Genomic DNA, 16,041 nt, shown 5'->3' on the forward strand with positions numbered 1-16,041 from the left:
ATTATCAAACTTTGACATTTTTGCAAATCTGTTGAGTGTACAATAGAACTTAATTGTATTTAAATGTCATTTCACTTATTACTAGGGAGATGGAGTACATTTTCTCATATTTATTTGATATCCAAGTTGTTTCCTCCTTTACATATCTGTCCTTGCATTTGTTCTTCTTATAATCAGGCTACCACATTTTTCTTATCAATATGTTGGGGTTGTTTTTGTTCTGGACATTTATCTTCTGTTAATTATTTGTATTGTTAACATCTTCTCCCAGTCTTTGGATTTAAAAAAAATAATTGTTGAATATACTTTTTGATGAAAACATTCAAATTTATAAATGTACATTATGGTTTGTGCTTATTATGTCTATTTTAAAGTCATTTCCCGTCTAGAGGTCATAAAGATTATCTCCCATATTTGTTTCCTAAAAATACTAAAGTATGATTTTCATACTTGAGTCTTTAGTCCACATAGAAATCATTTGGGGATATGAGTTATTAATTCTATATTATTTATTTTCATATGAGTTTAAAATTGTTATATCACCAGTTTACACACTACTATCCTCAGAGCACACTTACGAGGTAGATACTAATATAATTCTGAATTAATTGGTACAGAAACAAACCTAGAGGTTCAGTAGCCCAGCCAGTGTCCACAGTTAGTAAATGTGGGGGACAAGATGTACACCCAGGGAGTCTGGCTCCGGGGACCATGCACAATGGAATAGCATGTGTCTGGGCCAGGATTTCCACAACAAAGGAAATAGAAGCTGAGTATGGACTGAAAGAACATCAAAAAAATGAAACTCCCTGCTTCACAATAGAGCTGTTGCATAATACTTTCCATTCTAGTGCCTGACTTTTTGTCCTGTACTCAGGCTGTTTTGTGTTTGGTGAGATTGGACAACCAAAAGCAAAGAATTCAATTAATTAAGTCAATTGATCAATCAGTTATCTAATCTATTATCTAATAACAAATGGTCCACTGAAAAATTCCATTAATCAATTGATTCAATTAAAGACTAATTAATGATCGGTCCTGATGATGTTTTAATGTATCTGGCTGGTACTTGCACTCACTGACTTGCAGTTTAAGATAGACCTAACTGGGTAAATACAAATCAGTGTGTCAGATGTAAAGAGTGAGTACACTGGATGTTACAGATCATAGTAGAGGGGCGTTTATGTTAGGTGAGGTAGGAGGGTAGTGGAAGGAATTTGCAGACAAGTCTTCCTGAAGTAGATGTTTTGGGTGATTATGAGATGAGGAAAACTTCATCGGACAGGCTGGAGTTCAATAACAAGCAGAGGAAATAGCAGCAGCAAAGACATACAGATGATAATCAGCAGAAAGTATTCCTGGGGCATCACTAACCTTTCAGTGTTGCTGCATTGCTAAAAATATAAGTGAGGTTTCAAGGTGAGACCAGGGCAGTAAGCAAGAGTCAAATGTAGAAGAACACGATGTTTATCATGACAAGGACATCATATTTTATCCCAAGGCCAATGAGAAACCTCACTGTATGATGTAAACAGAAGGATGGTTTTTATCAGAAGGGCAGCAGAGAGAGTAACTGGGAGGCTGTTGCAATAGTGCAGGGAACTGACAACAGGGGTCTGACCCCTCTTTGCAAGGTTACAAAAATCATTATTATCACAGTTTACACTAGGGAATGACAGGCTGCTAGGGCCTCTGTGCAGCCCCAACTTTGGAGCCTTTCAGAATCTTTTGGAAATATTTATTTGTATACCTGTATTTTTCCCCCAAAGAAGTGTCTAGAAGACAGAAAAATACCTGAACTATTTTTGGACCTAACTTATAACACTAAACTCCCTTCTCCAATTACCTTCATTTATCCTCCCTGTCCAGCCAGCAAAAACAAAAACAAAACCCCAAAACCACAAGGAGGTAATTTGAGAAATCTAATTCAGTGCCTACTGATGAGTAAAAGGAACCTGTAAATGATAGGACAGTATCTTAGGGTGAGCAACATCAGGGACAATAACTACTACTAGTCCTGAAGGAGCAAGAAGAGGAAGTGTAATGGAACTCAGAGAGAGACAGAGAGCTGAGTGGAGAGGTTGCCTTTTAGGAGTTGTGACTTTGGTCAAGAAATACGCTAAGCTAGAGGGGTTCTGCAAGAAGGGATCCAGGAGAAGAATATCCCAATTTCACTCTTCTCCCTCCCTCCAATACTCTGCCAGCGCCTACTACTGTCAAACCCAATAGGAGGCTAGAATACAAAGGAGCTTCATCTTCTTTTCCGCACCCCCCCCCACAACCAAACAGGGTTTATTTTAGAAATGCAAAGGTTTTTTTGGTTTTTTTTTTATGTGTATCTATTCTTTTTCAAATTCTTCTCCCATTTAGGTTGTTACATAATGTTGAGAAGAGTTCCCTGTGCTATATAGTAGGTCCTTGTTGGTTATCCTTCCTAAATATAGCAGTGTGTACATGTCAATCTCAAACTACAAAGGAGCTTCTTGATGTGATCTACCGGGATCAGCCTTGGCCTGGGAGGCACAGGCACGGGGGAGGAGAGTGGAGAGTGGGTCTGGAGGTGCTCAGAGTTCTTTCCCCCACAAACATATCATAATGTAAGTAAAAACTGTGTTTATAATACAAATGCAACTCAAGACCATATCCTGCTTTCCTTCCAGTCAGATTCCATCTTCTGAGCACCTGTCTCTATAGAAATTCTGGATCCAGCACTGTTGATAGTCCCAACATTCAACACTGAAAGAGTTCACTAAACATATGCTTAGTCAATTTTTATATAACAGGGACATAAAAATATAACTTGCCATCTTTCTTCTTATTGCCTTCTTCTCTTTGCATTCTTAATTCTTACTAATCTACTCTCTTAGATATTTTTTTAAACATTTTACAGATGAGGAAACTGTAAGAAAAAAAGAAGCTATGGAGGAGAGTTACAGGAAACCAAAGAGAGGTTAAGTGACTTGGAAATGCCACTCACTGTGATCTTAGGGCCAGGAACCTACCCCAGGTCTTCAGACCCCAAAAGAGCAATAGTCATATTTCTACTGCACCATAACTGGCAATTCAGAGCAGTTGCCTTGCAGGGGAAGAAAAGTATTCTGGGGTCTGTATTATCTGATTTAACCTTAACTCTCAAGAGGACACCCAGGGTCCTTTTCGGATGATACTTGTATCCACTGCGGAGTTACTTTTCAAAGTGGAAATAATGTCTTTACTTTGAGGAACTGGCTATTCTGGGAGAAGAATGGTAAATAAAGATGAAGAGGTTGGTGCTAATTAAATTCTGAAAATATGGTAATTTTCCTTAACCTGAACAAATAACAGGCATTTTTTATCCTGATTTATTACAAAAGGCCTATCATCCAAATAAAGAATAGATGACTATGATGCAGCACTTTCAAGATTATTCTCTCATGTTTGAAAGATTAGGGTCATCACAGATAATAAGTATTACAGACAAACCTATGAAGAAAAAGAGAAATATTAAGATTGCAAATTGAGAAAATTAAAACTCTGTATTAAGGGAAATAAAACACTGGAGTCTCTCCCCCCCAGCACACACAGATAAATTAATTGTGTAATAGGAACACTGGAACAGGGTATTATAAGCAATTAGGCAATAAAAGGAAAACAAGTAATTCTGGGTAGGGAGGGGATGGCACAGTGAAGCTGGACAAATAAAAATTAAGGCTTACAGACAAAACAATTATAAGTAACCATTTGCAGGTTAAAAGTATTTTTTAAATAATATGCTTTCCACGAAAAATTAGCATACCCCAATGATAAGGTATTTTAGCAACAGCTCTGCTAAAGAATAATCCAAAAATAAGAATCAGGAAGCTTAGTAACAAGTACGTCAAAGAGATAAGTTTAATGGAGTTCCCAGTACTGGCTTAAAAGCAAAAATGTCTGTTTAGCATTTCTGTATTATTGGTAGCAGTTTCTGTTAGGCCAGGATAAAAGTAGAATGCTCATGACTTCCTTCACTGGTTAGGCATTTATTTCAGGAAAGATTTTGGTTTGTACAACCATTGTTTTCATTATCCTGTGTTAAAGACAGCCACTAAATACATTTTCCCCATTCTTCCTGCTTGCTTAATCCCTGTGTTTCCACATAGATAAATCCCATACAATTAGCTTGAGCTTTGGAAAATAGTGTTGCCTGGCGCACATGAAATGAAGTTTTATGCCATGCCAGAGGAAGTTACAACCTGTTGTGGGAATAGAAATTCTTTATTGGGAGTTCCTTGCCCATGGCTATACATGAAATGAAGAGAGAACAGAGGAAACTCTTCAGCTCTGAAAATCCTTCTTTAGCCTAAAAAAAGAGTAAAATATTTTATTTTCATTCACTTTCTTTAATGTCTTACACTGAAACCTATTATTTTGGCTATACTGTAAGTATGCCAATAAGACTGATTATAAGAATTTTTTAATTAAAAAAATCAGGCAAAATTTGCAATTCAGTTATGTCTCCTTGGGGTCTAGCACAGGACTTGGCACTCATGGATAATTGTTTTATGAAAAATGAAAGATAATCATAGCAACTCTCTGACAGCATTCAGAGATAATATGTTTTATTCTTCCATTCTGGATCCAGTATCCCAATGCCGTATTTTTTAATCCTTATTGTAAAAAACTGGTCAGCTGCATGGATATATTGTCCTGTGGCATAACCTGAATTTCTGAGGAGCAGATTAACAAGTATAAAAAAAGTAGGCAATAATAACTGCAATGGTTAATTTCATGTGTCAGCTTAATTGGTAATGGTGTGTCCAGATTAAACATGATTTATGCATGTGACTATGAAGGTGTTTCCAGATGAGATTAGTATTTGAATCACTGGGTTCAGTAAAGTAGATTGCCCTACCCAATGTGGGAGAGCACCACTGAATCCACTGAGGGCCTGAATTAAGAATGTGCCCCTCTTTTTCTTACTGCTTGTCTGCTTGAGCTGGGTCATATATCTCTTCCCTCAGACTGGGATCTACACCATTGGCTCTCCTGATTCTCAGGCCTTCAGACTTGAGCTAGAATTACAACACCTGCTTTCCTGGGTCTCCAGCTTGCAGATGGCTGAGATCATGGATCTTAGCATCCATAATTGTATAAGCCAATTTTTAAAACTAAATCTCTCAATCTCTCTCTCAATCCCTCTCCAGAGATATATATGGGGGTGGGGGGAGGGAGAGAGAGAGAGAGAGATAACTATATACAGATAGAGATATAACTATATACAGGTAGATATTAGATATATAGTGCTATTACTAGAGATATACTATAATAACTATAATAGAGAAATATTATATATGGGGAGATATTAGCATATATCTCTATCTATCTCTATATCTCAGTGTTACTGCTTTTGTTTCTCTGGAGAACCCTGACTGATACATTAATAACACACACACACAATGCAGAAAAACAACAACAACAACAACAAAATAGACACTTGACTCAATCGATTGTTCAGCTCTTCCAAATCATGCAGAGAAAATATTAATAATAGGCTGGAGTATGCACGTTTCCATTACCTGGAAATTTGCTATTAAAGACATGTACAGCATGAGGTTAAAACAGAAAGTAGGGCTTCCCTGGTGGCGCAGTGGTTGAGAGTCCGCCTGCCGATGCAGGGGACACGGGTTCGTGCCCCGGTCCGGGAAGATCCCACATGCCGCAGAGCGGCTGGGCCCATGAGCCATGGCGGCTGAGCCTGCGCGTCCGGAGCCTGTGCTCCGCAACGGGAGAGGCCACAGCAGTGAGAGGCCCGCATACCGCAAAAAAAAAAAAAAAAAAAAAAAAACAGAAAGTAAATTTCAGGACACAGGACAGAGAACCTTTGCCTCAGTTATTTGATGACTAATGTTTTTTAGCTTATATTATCTAGATCAATCACTCTCAAAGTGTGGGATCTACCCCTGCGGCATCAAGCATCATCTTGGAACTTGTTAGAAAAGCAAATTCTTGGGCTACCTCAGGTATCCTGAATTAGAAACTCTGCCCGTGTTCCCAGTGGGTCACAAAGTCCTCCAGGTGATTCTAATGTGGGCTTGAATTTGATACCCTCTAATCTAGATAATCTTTCAAATTACTTGGTCTGTGCCACAAGTGCAGATTCTTATTTAATAAATCATCCATTATTTTAAAACACAGGGAATACAATATTTTTGAAGGGGGTGTTCTTGTGGAAATAGCAAATAAAAAGGTGAGGCAAAGTATATTTTGCTTCTAGGTAGTTTTTACATTTTGCACTGTAGTATAGAAACAGTTGCAATGTCTGTTCTACCCCGTCTTCTGTTAGTTATCCAAGCCAGACCAATAAGAATCCCTACCCAGGATTCTCCTAATGGAAACTGCAAACGGAGAAGCTCTATTTCCTGAGCTAAAGGGATGTAAGTTAAGAATTGCCCTTAGTCATGTTCTTTGTTTTGAGGGTTTTTTTTTTTTTATAACGTTGATGTTTCCAAATCTCTATTTTCCAGTGCAGACTATTTTTTTTAAATTTTTTTTAACATCTTTATTGGAGTATAATTGCTTTACAATGGTGTGTTAGTTTCTGCTTTATAACAAAGTGAATCAGTTATACATATACATATATCCCCATATCTCTTCCCTCTAGTGTCTCCCTCCCACCCTCCCTATCCCACCCCTCTAGGTGGACACAAGCACCGAGCTGATCTCCCTGTGCTTTGTGGCTGCTTCCCACTCTTTCACTGAACATTAGACTTGGCTACAATCCAGTCACCATCCCTCCCTTTATGGACATCTTGAACTTAACACATTCAAAACTGTTCTTAATTTCTCCCAACCATGTTCCTTAAACATGCCCCTCCCTCTTTTTCCCATTCCAGTTAGTGGCACAACCAACCACCCTTCTAATCATCCACCTGCTTAGGGAAAGATCTTCTGAATTGCATAGTTTATTTCTGAGTTCCCACATGCAATCCATCAGCAAGCCTTTTTTTAACTCTATCTTTAAAAATGTATCCTGAATTGAGTAATTTCTTGCTGCTAAAAAAAAAGCTTTCGCCTTAATCCAAACCATCCTAACTTTTTACTAGAACTGAAGTGTCTACCTACTAGCTGGTTTCTCCATTCTTGACCTCTTAAAGCCTGTTCTCCATGAAAAAGATATATTTTTAAAAATTAAACCTGATTCTTTCAGTTTCTGCTTAAAATCTTCCAATGACTTTCTACTAAAGCTAAAATAAAAGCCATACTCTTTACCATGGACTACTAGGCCTTGTCTATTCAACATTTACCTACTTTCCCCACAGATCTCTCTGTTCCACTCATATCAGCCTTGCCTCCACTTCTTACACATTCTAAGACCATTTTCATTATAGTGGCTTTACATCTGCTGAGCCTTCTTCCTGGAACTCCCTTGGCCTAGAGCTCTCAATGACTGGTTCTGTCTAATCATCCAGGTCTCAACTCAACCTCTGAAGAGGTCATCACCTCTTCACAGAAGCCTCCCTTATTTAAAGTAAACCACTCTCTTCTCCCAGTCATAGGCCATTACTTTACCCTGTGCATTGATTCCTTTTATAGAACTTATTACTATTTGAAGTGAGATTTTTTTATGGATTTATTTTTAATTTAAATTCTGTCTTCACCCTCTGTTAAGAGTATATAAGTCATGGAGCTCTGTATTCTCATACGCAGAGCTGATCTGAGTACTACTCTGTCCCTTAACACAACATGGCACACACAGGTAGGCACACACTAAATGTTTAATAATTAAAAATCCATGTGGGACAAACTCAAATGCAGCAGGGAGAATCAAGTCGATGCAGACAGAGGGTCAGAGAGAAACTTGATGGTGTTCAACCTCTTGGATCCATCCTACACAAGACCTTTTCTATTCTTCCCCTTTCCATAGGTTGGCCATGTAAACCAGTTAAAAAAAAAAAAAAGCAAACAAACAAAAAGACATGATTTAGTTTGAACTGGGTTCCTATATCTCTTACAACAGAAAGTTAAGGCTGACATAACTACTTATCCATATAAACATTTTAGCCATGAACCTAAATTGGTTCCTTCTTATGTGGGAAAACTTCTTGGGGTCCTTACACATCTTGGAAAGTGATTAATAGAAATTATTATTGCACATCATTAGAAAGGACTTAGCCAAAGTAGTAGAGAAAACGCAGCCCTGAGTTACTCTGTGTGATGAGGAATGGAAAATTAGTTAAAGCTTGCTCATCCTGGCCAATAACTACAGGCTAAATTCAGCTTATTATGCAGCAACTGGTTATTGAGATTTCCAGAAGAACATTTTCTAAAACAATTAGACTGAATATATATTAACTTCAAGTGACCACACGTAGTCTGGGTCTTGGTGGCCTTTTCAAAACTAATACATTTTTCTGTCAGAAAAATATTGGATTTGTTGAATTAGGAGTAATATAGTTTTGTCTAAATGGAATTATAGAAGCAAAGCAATATCCAAGTCATTTTACATTAGTTCCTTTCATACTCTTATACTGTACAATAAAAAAAGTTGCAACCCCTTATTTATTAACTCATCTCCAAACACATATTCCAGCATACCAAAGCTTGCTGAAATTTCTGACCTCTTGTAGACTTCACTGTATGGAATATCCTTCCTCTACTTTTTTCATTGATGTTTTCTGCTCATCCCTCAGGTATTGACTCAAATACCACCTCTTCTGAAAGACTTTCCTGTCTATCCTAATTAGATCTCCCTGTTATATCTGCTTTAGCTGCCTCATTCTTTTCTTTATAGAACTTGTCACAATTTATAATTGGTCTATTATTTGTTCGCATACCTGTCCATGATCTTTTACTTTCTACTAGAAGGAAAGCTTTTCTAGAAGAGCAGAGACCATTTCTATGTTATGCGTCATTCTATCTCCGATTCTTGCTTCATAATAGACACACCAGAAATATGCATCTAATGAATGAATGATCCTATCCCAACCAAAACAGGAAACTGAGACTGAATCCTGTAGAAGATAGGGTCTGAGTCTTCTTAATGGGTCTCAGTGTAAAACTATCTGTATGAAGGATTGGCCACAAAGTGACACCAACACAAAAAAGAGTTACTTTTGAATAAGTTACATGCAGGGCATGCAGCTCCATACTTATATGCAGAACTGATCTGACTGGAGTGCTACTCTATGCCCAGCCCCCAATACTACCTATGAGACCCCAGTACTACCCTATGGGGACAGCCCACGTGACCTCTGCTCTGCTTCACTGAGGATGACTAATAATGACGTGAGGAGTAGGGTTATATACTATAGGGTTTTCTTCTCAGGAGATAAACTCTTCTATTCTCTTGCCCTGGCAAAGCTTGCTGTCCTTAAAACTGCTTCAACCAGTCATTTTAAGCTAGGTAGCCATATAAGTCAGTTCCTTATCTCTTCCAGGATTTGAATTTCAAGTTTGATCAATAAAGTACAGTGATTAAAAGCAAGCCCTCTAAGGCCAGAATGTCTTCAGAGTCAATCTTGGCTGTGTCACTTTGGGCAAGTTATGTAAATTCTGACTTTCAATTTTCATATTTGAAACTGGGATCAAAGAACACTTCCTAATTTACAGGATTTTTGTGAGGATTAAGTGAGCAACAAAGAAGTTAGAACACAGCTTGGTTCATAGTAAACACTCTCCTCTTTATCTAGACCCTCTCCCTGGCTCTTCTTATCTAGTCCCATGGCCCTTAATTGTCAGCTCTCTGTTGATGATGCCCAGAATGCTCTCCTGGACTCCAAATTTGCATGCCCACCTAGTAGGGCACATAACAGCCATCCCAACCTAAACACATTCAAAAATGAGCTATTGATTGTCCCACACTTTCCCCCTACATTACCAATCCTCACTGTCCTCTTCAACTCAATAAATGGCAATTTCAGCTTTTGAATTGCTCAGGCCAAAAATTGTGCATTCACCCTTGATTCATCCCTATCTCTCTCCCATGTACATTTGATAGGCAAGTCTGTTGATGCTTACTCTGAAATATACACAGAATTTGACTACTCTTCTCCATCTTCACTGCTATGAACTATTGTGAAAGCCTCCATCAACTTTTCCTTGCATTATCACCAAGTGTCTCTTAATTGATTTCCTGTTTTCACCCTTGTCCGCTCTAGCCAATTCTCCATGGAGACAGCATTGTGATATTTCTAACATATGAGTTAAATTGCATAAAATATTTTCTTAAATCCACCCAATGTCTTCTTAGATCACTCAGAGTGAAACCCCAACTTGCCACTATGGCTTGCAAAACTTCACATAACCTGGTCTTGTCACTTACTGGCCCTCAAATCCTGCTACAATCCCCCTCTCTCACTATACTGTAGTCACACTGGCCTCCGTGTCTGAAAACACACCAAGCATGCTCCTGATTTAGGCTTTTGCACTTGCTCTTCCTTTGACCTAGAATGCTTTTAACAGTGCTCTTCACATTTTCCTTTAGCCACATCCTAAATGCCACCAGAAAGACCTTCTCTAATCACTTTATATGAACTCGCCCCCATCTCCACTAGTCCCACTCTAGTTCTCTTCATAGCAATTATTGCTACCTGGTGGATTATAATTGGTTGTTTATATTCTGATTTCCTCTACTAAGGTAGAAAATTCTTGAGAGCAAAGACTTATAGTTGTGTTCACTATAATGTCCCCAGTGCCTAAAACAGTGTCTGGCTAATAAATATTTGTTAAATAGATAAATTTAAAAATTATTATTACATTTTTGTTGCTTTATCCATTAACCAAAAGAATACCAGGCATCATAAAGCAGTATGAGGAAATTATTTAAAGGAAATGTAGGGTCTTTCAGGCACTTCTGGAATTATACTTTAAAAAATTTGTTCTTAAAAAATTAAGCCTCACACATTTGTCTGAGTACTGTCTTATCAGAACTTTCCAAGTTCAGATTCTTAAAACATGCAAGACATCAGGGAACTACAAACACCCATACACATACATACAAATAAATGCATGTAAAACTGGTGAAATCTGAATAAAGTGTGTGTATTTTACCAATGTAAATTTCCTGGTTTTGATATTATACTGTAGTTATACAGTGTGTTACACTGGGAAAAGTGAGTGAGGGGTACACTAAATCTCCATGAACATTTTTTTTAATCTCCTATAATTCTATTGTTATTCCACAATTTTTTTTAAAAAGGTGCAAGGCTCCTTGACTCAACTGGCATTCACTGCATATGAGGCTCCAAAGAGACCCTAAAGATATTTTGGACAAGTTAAGAAAACTTCATTTCAAGCTCAAATATCACCTCCATTGGGAAGTGATCAAAGAACAATATTACTCTCTGAAATTAGAACTAATTACAATTGATGTGAAAAAACTAAGCTTAGTGAACCATGGAAGCATAACTTTAAGAAGTGATTTTCATCATTGTCAGGAATCTAGTGTTGATTTTTTACATGTCTACTCTAAAGAAGAGTATACATTTCATAAGAATTTTGGAAACAGAATAAGAGCAAAAACGTAGAAAGCCTTAGGTTTTAAAACAAACTGAGGTGCTTGTATGTTTTAAATTCCTCCCAAGATTCACACAGATCTATCAGTGACAAAGGCTTGAGAAGCTCTTAAGTAAAAATTTGTTTATCCTACCACTTGCCAAACTCACATGGTTACTGGAGATGAGGGTATCTTTTAGATTTCACCTGAGAGAATAGGGCAGGACTTTTATGACAAAGGAGGTGATATAACGAATTACAGATATATGTATGTATATATCTCAAGACTATGTTACCACAGGAGATATGGAAGAATAACATGCCAAGAGTCTTCTCCACTCTTTTTCTTTTTTAAAGAAAAACAAGTTTGTTAAACTTTAGAAACAGTTTATTGCTGGGATTTTGACTAAGATTACATTTAACTTATAGATCCAGTTAGGAAGAACTGGCATCTTGAAAATATTGAGTGTTCCTATCCATGAACATGGAATATCTCTCCACTTATTCAGTTCTTCTTTGATTTCATTTAACATAGTTTTATAGTTTTCCTCATATAGACCTTGCACATATTGTTAGATTTATATCTGAGGATTCTATATTTTAAGGTACTAATGTAAATGATATTATGTTTATAATTTCGAGTTTGCTTGTTTACTGTTGGTACATAGGGAATCAATGGACTTTTCTATATTAACATTGTATTGGGTTGGCCAAAAAGTTCATTCGGGTTTTTCATAAGATGTTATGGAAAACCCACATGAACTTTTTGGCCAACCAAATATCTTTCAACCTGCTATAGCTGTTTATTAGTTCCAGGAATTTTTTTGTTGATTTTTTTTTCTACATAGACGATCATGTCATATGCAACAAAGATAATTTTAGGTCTTCTCTCTCACTCTATATACCTTTTCTTTCCTTTTCTTGGCTTAGTGAATTACCAAGAGCTCCCATTACAATGTGGAAAAGGAGTGAGAAGGAGTAACCCTTTCTTTATACTTGATCTCAGTATGAAATTTTAATTCCTCATTATTAAATATGATATTAGCTGTACATATGTTGTAGATATTCCTTATCAAGTTGAGAAAGTTCTCCTCCATTCCTAATTTACTGAGATATTTTATCATGAATGAGCATTGAATTTTGACAAATGCTTTTTCTGCACCTATTGATACAATCATATGCTTTTTCTTTTTTAGTATGTTTTTTGATGGATTATATTAATTAGTTTTCAAATGTTGAACCAGGCTTGCATATATGGGATAAGTTCCACTTGTTTATGATTTATAGTTATATTTATCCATCATTGGATTGATTTGCTAATATTTTGTTGAGGATTTTTTCATCTATGTTCATGAGAGATATTGGCCTATAGTTTTCTTTTTTTGTAATGTCTTTGTCTGGTTTTGGTATCAGGGTGATGCTGACAACACAGACTAAGTTAGGGTGTGTTTCCACTACTTCTATCCTCTGGAAGAGATTGTAGAAAATTGGTATAATTTCTTCTTTAATGTTTGATAGAATTCACCAGTGAACCCACCTGGGCTTGGTGCTCTCTGTTTTGGAAGGTTATTAATTATTGATCCAAGTTATTTAATAGATATAGGCCTATTTCGATCACCTATATTTTCTTGTGTGAGTTTTGGCATAATGTGTCTTTAAAAGAATTGGTTCATTTAATCTAGGTATCAAATTTGCAGACATAGAGTTTTCATAGTATTTTTTTATTATCCTTGTATTATCCTGGGATCTGCAGGATGTCCCATCTTTCATTTGGATATTAGAAACTTGTATTCTCTCTCTTTTTCTCTTAGTTAGCCTGGCTAGAGACTTTTGACTTTATTGATAATTTTACAGAACAAGCTTTTGGTTTTGTTGATTTTCTCCATTGATATTCTGTTTTCTATTTCATTGATTTATGCTTTAATTCTTATTATTTCCTTTCTTCTGATTTATTAGGATTTAATTTACACTTCTTTTTCTAGTTTCCTAAATTGGAAACTTAAATTATTGATTTGCAATCCTTCTTCTTTTCTAATATATGCATTCAATGTCATAAATTTCCTTCTAAGCACTGCTTTCACTGCATTCCACAAATTTTGATGAGTGGTGTTTTCATTTTCATTTAGTTCAAAATATTTTAAAATTTATCTCGAGTTTTTTTTTCCTTTGACCCATGTGCTATTTAGAAGCGTACTGTTTAATCCCCACCTAGTTTGTGATTTTTCCAGTTATCTGTTATTGATCTCTAATTTAATTCCATTGTGGTATAAGAGCAGACACTGTATGATTTCTATTATTCTAAATCTTTTAAGGTGAGCTTTATGACCAAGAATGTAGTCTATCTTTGTGAATGTTACATATGAACTTAAGCAAAATGTGCATTCTTCTCTTCTTGGATGAAGCAGTTCCTGTGATGGTTTCTGTTCATGAGTCTCTGCTCTAGTGAACCATGACTCCCTGTATTCGACTGTCTATCTCTCCAATCTTGGAGACAGAGTTTGGCCCTGTGTCCTCCCCTCTCTTACGGATTCAAGAAGAATTGTTGATTTTTCAGTCTGTTCGGATTTTATTGTTGTTAAGACTGAGTGGCAACTTCTAAGCTCCTTGCATGGGGAACCAGAAATCCTCTTCTTCACTCTTTATAGGTGTTGGTGCATTTGTTCTAATAATTGGTATTAGATTATCTATTAGAAATAGTAGGAAGACATAAAAGCATTTTAGAATACTGCAGCTTGCTTTTTTAAATGCAATGTTTTTTGTTTTGATTTGGTTTAATTGCTTTTAATTTTACACATACTAACTCACCTCCTGATCTTCATTTACTTTCCAGAGTACACAAGAAGGAGGTCTACCATTCAAATGAATAACAATATTAAACTTGTGAGATCAACAATTCCCAGCATAATTTTTAGTTAATAAATCATTAACTTGTGAGTTTAGTTAATGTATTTCCCTAGAACTTGATCACTTTTTGATGAATTCATCAAGTCAAATGTCTAAATATTGGCAATTATAAAGTCAGTGTTGAAGGAGATCAGACTCTGGAGATATTATTAATATAATCCTGCCTCCCCTTACCCCAACCACACTGTTATTAAAGTCTTCAGTATCGAGTGGCTGGGTCTTTGGCACTTAGCCATAGTTTTAAATAAATCATGCTCAAATGAATATGTCATGTATTTTACAGGTGATTATCTACATTTAAATATTTTAAATTGCATCTGCCAGGGTCTACCATTTGTCTAGGGGCAACTGTCTCAAGAAATGACTTGACTTATTTAAATATACCTTTACACTTCTGACATATCGCAGAGATGGAAATGTGATACTTGGGTATACAAAACAACATCTGATTGTCTTCATATATATTGTCTAGGGGGAGCAAACCTGCCTAGCATTTTGCTTTGGGGATTTTATTCCATAGAGCATTAGCTAAGATATTTATTAGAATGAGTGATATCTTACATTCCCAGACTTTTCAACAGCTCCCTCCATGAGCTCAAAAAGTTGCCCCCTCTTTTCCATTGTTGCCAAAGCCTCATATCTCTGGCAATAGTTGGACAATGATTCCAAGGCTCAACTACTTTGATTGGTTCTAACAATTATATTTATCTGCTTTGTTGGCATTTTATGAACAGTAAGCATACTCTTTCTGGATGTCCACCATTCATAAGATTCTAAGATAAACAATAGTAAGCTAACAAATTAGAAAAATATAATTTGGTCTATTTTATAGGCACAACTATCAATGAAATAATTCTTTGCTTTTGAAGTGGCTTTAAGGGCACATGCATTATTACATAGTAATATCATATGATAATAATTTACTTGACAAAATAAAATTATCAGTTTCCAGGAAGTATTCTGAAATGAGTAAAATGTTGATTTCATGGTGGAAAACAAGCCATTTTAATTAAGGGCAGTGTAGGCAGCCTGAGCATTTGTGAATGTTCCAATAGGATTGTGTGAATCACTAAGAACAATTTTGTTTTAAGTTTCAGAGTGTTTCCTTTAATAATATAAAAATCGGTTCTTTGTTCTCACATGGGTAAATTGTACAAAAATTTATCTGGCCTAATGAGCAGCTGAAAGAATTTGCTCTTTTGTTTGAAAGACTTGGCCTTGACCTCAACAGTTTCACTCCCATAGATTGTTTGGAAAATATATTGCATCCATGAAATAGTACTAGAAGACAAGACTCAAAAAGCTTAAGTGGAGAGCTCTGTGTGAAAATTTACAGGCAATTAATCCTACCATATGTCACAGCTTTGTCAGCCCTGGTCACCTTCTAAATTATAAGCACTGTCACCTGTCTCTACAACCTGATATTCTGATGTTCATACTTGGCAGTTCTTTCTTCCTCCTGACACAATCTCCCATGGCTCCTTTCTCTGTAATCCTTCTTTGGGACTCTCTGAAATCCCAGGAACATGAAAAAAATGAAAACTCCTCTATATCTGTTCAGAGAACTTTCCTTCTACATTCTTCATAACAAAACCCTGGATTTCCACTGGAGATACAGTATATGTGGTGTCTGAGGAGAACTTCTCAGGAGGTGCTGCTCATTCCCTCACAAACCTCACACCTTAA

Source organism: Hyperoodon ampullatus (genome assembly GCF_949752795.1).
Source record: "Hyperoodon ampullatus genome assembly, chromosome: 4".
In the NCBI taxonomy this organism is placed as follows: Eukaryota; Metazoa; Chordata; class Mammalia; order Artiodactyla; family Ziphiidae; genus Hyperoodon; species Hyperoodon ampullatus.